This window comes from Cheilinus undulatus, linkage group 11 (genome assembly GCF_018320785.1).
Source record: "Cheilinus undulatus linkage group 11, ASM1832078v1, whole genome shotgun sequence".
NCBI classification, from domain to species: Eukaryota; Metazoa; Chordata; class Actinopteri; order Labriformes; family Labridae; genus Cheilinus; species Cheilinus undulatus.
This window is the reverse complement of record NC_054875.1, coordinates 34,632,911-34,641,274: the sequence shown is the minus strand read 5'-3', so window position 1 is coordinate 34,641,274 and position 8,364 is coordinate 34,632,911.

Sequence of the window (8,364 nt, the reverse complement as noted above, 5' to 3'; positions counted from 1 at the left end):
TCAGGGATGAAGAGTGTGGATGTTTTGCCTTGCTGTTAGACTTGTATATATTGGCAACCTGCCAACTAGCTCAATGCCATAGATGGATTTTACCATTAGGCAAAGATAGGGAATGGCCTGGGGGCTCATGCCCCAAGGCCTTAAAGCATACGCAAAGGTGGGCACCAATAGAAATAATAGAGAAAAATGTATACACAAAGATAAGGAAGAGATATACATGTGTAGATACGTATACACAAATGCATGCACACACATCTGGTTCAGTTCTGAACAGTTAAGAGGCCACAACTGAGAATGCACATTCACCTCCAAGTTTATGATTAGAACGAGGTACTTCCATAAGGCCCAAATCTCAGTCAGGGGTCTGCTGGCTAGGTATGGCCTTTGGAGGTCTGATAATGTAGGCTACTCCATCTAGGAGTTTAAAAACAAATAGTGGTATCTTAAAATTGATCCTATAGTGGACTGGGAGCCAGTAGAGAGAAGCTAGAACTGAGCTTATATGATCCCACTTACAGGAAACTGTTAGCAGTCTGGCAGTTTCATTTTGAAGCAACTGCAGGTGATACAGGAATGACTGGCTGATACCAAAATACAGGGAATTATAATAATCGGACCAGGATAAGATAAAAGCATGGTTTACTTTTTCAGCTGTCACGTGCTACTTATAGAATTGGTAACTTAAGCTCTGTGGTGATTACAGATGGCACCATATCCATCATTTACACAGATTAGCAAAAAGAAATTTCACAAAAACTCAGCTGCAGTAGACATTGTCAACCTGTTGTTGGGATAGATATGCATAGACAGCCGCTATGCATATTTTAACCCAAAATGTTAAATTTAAAGACTTGGTGCTAAAATGTCAAGTTTGGACTCTAATTATAACCAACAGTTCTGCTAAACACCTAAATACATACTCACTAAAAACTCATAGGTCTTCATCTGGAAAAAGAGACCATATTTATTTATTTATTTTGGACAAACAAAATAAAAAATAAAACAACAATAAAATAATTCAATTCCAGGGATATATAATCCCATAATGCCATACAACCTATAAATAAAGCATTTCATGAGTCTGAAAGGGAGTAGGAAGAAGCAGAAGCTTTTTGAGTCCTACCCCCACTTATTCTCCTTTTATAATAACCACAATGTGCATATATTACTCTCTACCCCAAACTAGGGCTGGGCAATTAATCGAATTTAGATTAAATCGCAATATGTCCTACTGCAATTTTCATATCACATAAGGTGCAATATTTCTTTGAAATGAGAAATGTGTTAAAATACCAGTTTGATAAAAAATTTTTTTGCTGCAGATATGTTCCACCCATTATGCAAACATCTCTCAATTTTTTTTAGAATAGTTTGTAAAAATCCCACTTTCCTTATTTTTCTAAGATTTTTTTAAAATCAAAATGAGAATGACATGAAAATGATCAATCCTCTCAATACAACAATTAATTCTGAATTTGCAATATGATTCAAAATAATTGCAATTAAAGATTTTTTCAAAATCATTCTGCCCTAGTTTAATCTATTTAATGTTGCAGTGGTTAAAATACAGAAATATTTACTGCTTGTTTTTGTGGAAAATACATAAGATGTGGAATTTAAAAAATAATCGCACATAAATTGCTATCGCAATATATGAAAAAATAATCGCAATTAGATTATTTTCCCAAATTGTTCAACCCTACCCCAAACCCCCCTCACCCACCATCCCCTCATTCATTCACTCAGTCACCCATCCTCCCATTCACTCTGAAGTGTAGCAAAGGCAACAGAGACAAACATGATACCAGATGTGTATCTCAATCCCCAAGTCTAACAGTTACAAAAGAAAGAAAATGATATAACATGTCGTAATGTTGCAAAACAGTGGCAAAAATGGGCACAAAGTAGCAAAAAGGTAGCAAAAGTGGCCTTAATGTTGCAAAAACAGAGGCACAAATGGGCACAATGTGGCAAAAGTGGTGGTAATGTTGCAAAACAGTGGCAAAAATGGGCACAAAGTAGCAAAAAGATAGCAAAAGTGGCCGTAATGTCGCAAAACAGAGGCACAAATGGGCACAAAGTAGCTAAAAGTGGTTGTAATGTTGTAAAACAGAGGCAAAAATAGGCACAAAGTAGCAAAAAGGTAGCAAAAATGATCAGAATGTTGCAAAACAGTAGCAAAAATTGGCACAGAGTAGCATAAACTTAGCAAAAATGGTGGTAATGATGCAAAACAGAGGCACAAATGGGCACACTGTGGCAAAAAAAAAAAGTTGTAAGTGGCAAAAATTTAGAAAAAAGGGTGACAAACTGCAAAAATAGGCCAAAAGTGGCAAAAGGACTACCAAACATGTTGAAAACAGGGTTAAAAAGTAGCAAAAATAAAGCCCAGTGAGTTTGACACATTTTTCAGGTCCAAAATGAGGTAAGTGTTAGACAGGATGCTAGCACTAATGCTACTGATAGAACACACATGCATTCACATCAATAAATCACGAATGGAGAGGACCCATTCACTGGGGTTTTCAGGGGCCCAACCAAAACTGTGGGCAGCCCTAAGCATATGTAAAGCATTGGTGAAAACTTAACTAATCATTAACAAAGCATTATTTATTTATTAATTATCTATGTGTTCCTGTAAAGCGTCCTTGGGTTTATTGAAAGGCGCTATATAAATTCAAGATATTATTATTATTATTATTATTATTATTTAACGGCTTATGTCACTTTTGTCACTAACTCAGCTATAGATGTTTTTTTTTTTTTTTTTAAGTATTACTAAACAGATTTAAAACAGTAAACAGGTTTTGGGATTACAGATGCATCAATAGAGCATTTATGTGATTATTAATGGCATATAAATTAAAATGTTTTGTACATGTCTAACATTTTACTAATGCCTTAGTAACTCTTGACTAATACTCAACTAATGCACCAATAAAGCATTTGTAATTGTGTTTTTATTGACGTAAAATATTCATGCTTTATAGATGACTTGTTAATTTACTGAGGCTAAACCTGTAGTTAGTATACAGATTTATATGATACTTACACAACTAAGTACCAGATGTATTGATGTAAAATCTGTTTATTCATTGTACGACTTGAAACATCCAGCTATAAAAGTTCAAACTGGGAAAATCATTCAGTGACACAAAAGCTTAGATGTATTAGTGTGGTTTTTATAATTATTCATTTAGCATAATTTGACAGTTGTCATAATCACATTCATTTTTCTTGTTTCTGCTAAAAGTCATTTAGACATCCAATAACTGTGATTTCTTTTAGATCTTCTGATGGGATTTTAAAGGTGCAGTGTGTAGAAATTGGAATTTTAGCGACATCTAGCATTCAGATTTTAGAAGGAGCCCATCTGTTACCAAAACGTCACATCACTAAGCAACGAGAGCCTGTGAAGACCAAAAAGGATCGTGAGCTGGAAATCATTTACAGCAGTGATGAGGTGAGGGTTTATTCATTCATTTTTGTAACCATTATTTTTATAAATTATAGTTAAGTCTTCTTCTCCGCCTGCCTTCCAGGTATATTTCAGGACCGGCGGGCAGGTTCGTATTTAAAAATCGCGTTTCGCTCTTTCTGTCCCCATAACGTTGCCTTAGACAACATGGCGGTTTGTTATGTCAGCCTCCGTGAGCACGACCTGCTGTAATGTAAATTTAAAAAGCTTTTTTCTAATTTTGTAAAAAGAAAACAAAAGTTTTAAGGGGATGATTGCACACTTATTTTAACATACTTCACATAAATATATAAACATTATATCCCATTTACACCATTTCTGTTTGGCAAAATGCTGTCAACTTCTACACACTGCACCTAAAAAATAAAATGAATAAATGGTGAAATACGTGATTTTTAGTAAGTTCTAAAACACAATAACAGTTTATTATACTTAACTGGCATAAATCAGATTCCCATAACTGCTAAAAATTAGTCAGTAATTCAATATTTGTGATTTATTTTGTTTTCCAATTGGAATTATAAGATAAAACCAGTGGTACCACCATTACTTAAACATGGTCTTGATTTTCACTGTTATGATAAAAAAAAAAATACATCAAGAAAACAAGTAAAATGGCTTGGTATATCTACTAATAATATATCATTATTTCCAATTGTTTCAATGGGTGCCCTAAAAAGAGTTGTAGAGAATTATTATAAATTAAAAATATTGCCTGCTTACTTCACACTTCCCCTATAAGTTACTGTAAATCACAAGACAAGCCTACTGTACTGTCACACTGAAGGGTCACAAAGAGCACTCAAACATGATGGAAATATGCTGAAGTATGTGGGCGGGGCCCTGCAGCTCCCTGGAGGGTCCTGTCTGAGGCACATGCTGCAGGGAAACGTCCTGCCATCACTCCCAGCTGCTCCTCAAGAGCAGCATGCTCAAACACACTTAAACCTAAAACCAAGCTATAACTCACAAATATGACACATTAGACAAAATAAAATAATATGATTTTTTTCTCATAGCACATTTCTCCCTCTCCTGTTGCCCTCCATGGCTCGCTCAAATCCCTGAGCCGGCACTTTTCATGTGTGTGTATGTGTGAAATTGTGTCAGTGTCAGCACTCCGGGCGGAGGGGGCTAAAAACTCCCCACGCCAGCGGGTTCCAGTGTGCCCCCTGCCCGGCCCACTCCACACAGTCGAGCTTAGCCCCACAAAAGGGGGGATAACAGTTAAACAGTTACCATAGGGAGGAGGGGGTAATCCACGGCATAATGGGGGCTCATCAGAACCCCACTACCCCCCTCAAACCCAGCAGCGAGCTCATTCTGGATACAGTGGGCCATATTTAGGACCTGTGACACCTGTAGGATCTGTTTAAATCTGGAATATCTACACCATACAACCTTGATATTGCTGACAAAATGCAGCTACACATCAATATTCACATGTTGTCTTGTTACTGCATTAACAATCTGAATTATTTTTTATCTATTTAAACAGAGGAATTCTGTCTGTTTTGCTAAAATGTCCTCACAAGGTGCGTGTTTGTTTCTACATCAAAGACTGAAAATAAAAGCATGCACAGGTTCAGCGTCACAATAGGCGCTATGGCAACAGCATCATGAAAGAGTTTGTCCCCATGGTGATCAGAGCAGGACCTCATAAGTAGACTGGATGGACAAAAAGGAGGGTGGGGGGCTATCATATTAGAGTTCTGCGGGTTAAGTGCCAATATTAGAGACTTTCTTTCTTCTGCTGTTAAAAGAAGACTGCTTCTAATATGCACATCATAGACAAGAAAAGTCAGATTAGTCTTGTATATATGATGTTGAAATGCAGTGTATAACTCAATGGATAATTTCTAGAAAGGACGTGATGTCTGTTCAAGATGATCTCGTCTTTTGTTCTGATAATTGATATGAAAATCAGCCGTGGTAGAAGTAATGGGTACCAGGTGCTCAGGACACAAAAGCATACCAACAGGAGAACTAAAGGGAAAAAACACAAGTGGTCTTGTGTGTAAATGTTTCATTCTAGAAATGTAAAAGATTGATGCTGATATACACAGACTCCCCTACCCCTGAACAGACTGATTATTCCCTAGGGTCCATTCTCCCCACAGTCATTTTAAAAGAGAATTATCAATGGAATAAAAAATCTTATATAAACATGTTGGCATGTTTGCATCTGTTCAAGTGTGTGTTGGAGGACATAAAGATAGACCCAAGCAGCTCGAGCAGTTGTACTAGTAGACTGGTGGTAATCTCAGAGTACTGAGTTTCTGTAGGTGGCTAATCCATTTGTTAAAAGACAGCTGGACCAGGCACCTGCTAGCTAGCAAAACTTGTATTGTGGTGTGTTATTTAAAGGGACTCAGAGAGTGCATTTCCATAATGTAATACTGGCTCAACTCAGCTGGGCTCAGATTGGTTTTCAGGCCTGCCCACAGAAATTGGTGTACACATCCATGTAAATTGGCTCTGTAGTGTTAGCACAAGGCCCCTGGCCCAGCAGTTTTTTCCTTGGAGCCCCCCCTCCCACTTGTATCTAATGATCCCCCTGGAAGACAAAAAAATTAGTCAACATAACTTTTGTTTCATTGATAAAATGGTGACATGTTGTGTTTCTGTGAAAGGAATCAGTTTATGGAACAATCTTGACAGAGAGTCTAAGTCAAACATTATGTTTAAAATAAATATTTAAAGGTGCAGTGTGTAAAATTGGGACTATAAACATCTAACAGTCAATTCTGGAGTGTGATGATCATTTCTCTGGTGATAACTGTGGGAACCAGTGAAGTCTGAAAATCAATACATGCTTAACTGTTATTTGGTTTCTTCTATGGTGCCATAGAAACAGGCAAAATGCAAAAATCCAAGATGGCAGCGTGCTTGGAGGGGACCCTCCCTATGTATGAATAAAAGGCTTATTCTGAGTTAATTTAAAACATAAATTTAAAAAATGTGTTATCAGATTTCAACACTAATTTAGATCAATCTACTTATAAATGTTATGTTTCATTTTAACCAAGCTTGTTTTGCTAAATGCTACTAGGCTAAATATTACACACTGCACCATTATTGGTGATATGGTATGGTATTGTATTAGTATTGTATTGTATTGTATATGGTATGGTATTGATTGATGAGAAAGTATGATGAAATAAGATAAATTTTGTTTTGTATCATGGTAACATGATTTTGATTTTGTTATTGGAATTCTAACTTATGAGCTAGTACCAGGATTTGAGCAGCTGTTATTGGCCTGCAGCTTGTTTTTCCATTTCAGTTTTTTTATTATGCATTTGTGGCATTTTTTATGAAAATGAGGCTCATGTAATATGATTATTCTCCTTTCCGCCTCTTTTCATTCAGATTGGAAGATTTTACGTTGGACACGAATGGTTATTGAATTAAATAAATAAATAAATAATTTAATGAATGAATGAATGAATAAATAGATAAATGAATAAATAAATAAATGATTAAAAGTAATAATTGCTCAAATTTAAGATAATGTCTTTGAATGGGCCCATTCATGACCCTGGGCCTCAGAAAGCTTTACACCACAATGCTTTAAAATAAAATTTGACAAAGTGAAGTAGACTATAAGATCCCTAGAAGTAACACAGCATGCCAACAATTTAAAGAAATTCAAGAACAGACAAGGAAAACAGTCAGTGATGGGAAAATATTCTGTAGAATTACAAGACAAAAGTTGAACTTTCTGGAAGATATATGTCTTGTTACATCTGGTGTGAAACTAACACAACATTTAATACAAAGAGCTTATCAGTAGTCAAACATGGTGGTGGTAGTCTGGGGCTGCTTTGCTGCTTCAGGACCTGGACAACTTGTCATAATTGAAGGCACCATAAATCCTGAGGGGAAATGTACGGCCATCAGTTTGGGACCTCAAGCTCAAACAAGCAAGTCCACCTCTGAATTGCTTAAAAAGGGTGGGGGAAGGGTCGGGGGGTGGGGGGGTGGATTGGTCTTGTTATCTCCGGACTTAGATCTCATTGAGATGCTGTGGCATGGCTTTAAACAGGTCATAAATGCTCAAAAACCCTCCAGTGTGGCTGAATTAAAACTATTCTGCAAAGAAGAGTGAGCCAAATTTCCTCTATAACGTGATGTGAAAGAGTCATTGCCAGTTTTTGCCAAAGCTTGCTTGCAGTTGTTAATGCCAAGGGTGGAACAACCATTTATTAGATTTAGAGGGCAATTATATTTTCACATAGGGCCAGGTAGGTTTAGATGGCTTTTTCCCTGTAATGTAAGTGTAAGTGTGAAAAATATACAAAAAAATAGGAAATCACAAAGGGGGCAAATACTTTATAAAGCACTGTGTATCTGTTACAGAATGCAGCCAATAATGGCTACTTAAACGGCTGATAACTGCAGCATCTTTGTTACGTGTATTTTTTTGGCCCCTCCCTGAGCCTACAGCTATACATCTGATAAACTGCTAGTAGCAAAAATAACATTTCATAATGTGCAAAAAGAAATGGAAAATGTTAAGGCTCATAAATGCCTGAAATTGTATTATTTCAGTTAAGAAGTAACTACGTTTTTCAAATGTAATGTACTGCAACAGAAAACATCTGCTTGGAGACACTTTTCAACTGCTGCATTTTTCCATGTCTCTGACTGACTGACAACACTCAAGCTTTCAAACGCTTCTGCAAATGTAGAAGCTCAAACTTAAAATGCCCGACATCAGTTGCAGATGCAGTGCTTTATAATTCAGTTTGAGTTATGTCTGTCCTGTAAGTGGTTATGCAATATTGTGTCCTCTCTGCTGTTTCAACCCTTGTGCAACCACCTGAAGTGGTCACAATCACTTGAGTTTGGAGATAAGTGAAAAGCTCCTGCTACTTTGTTGA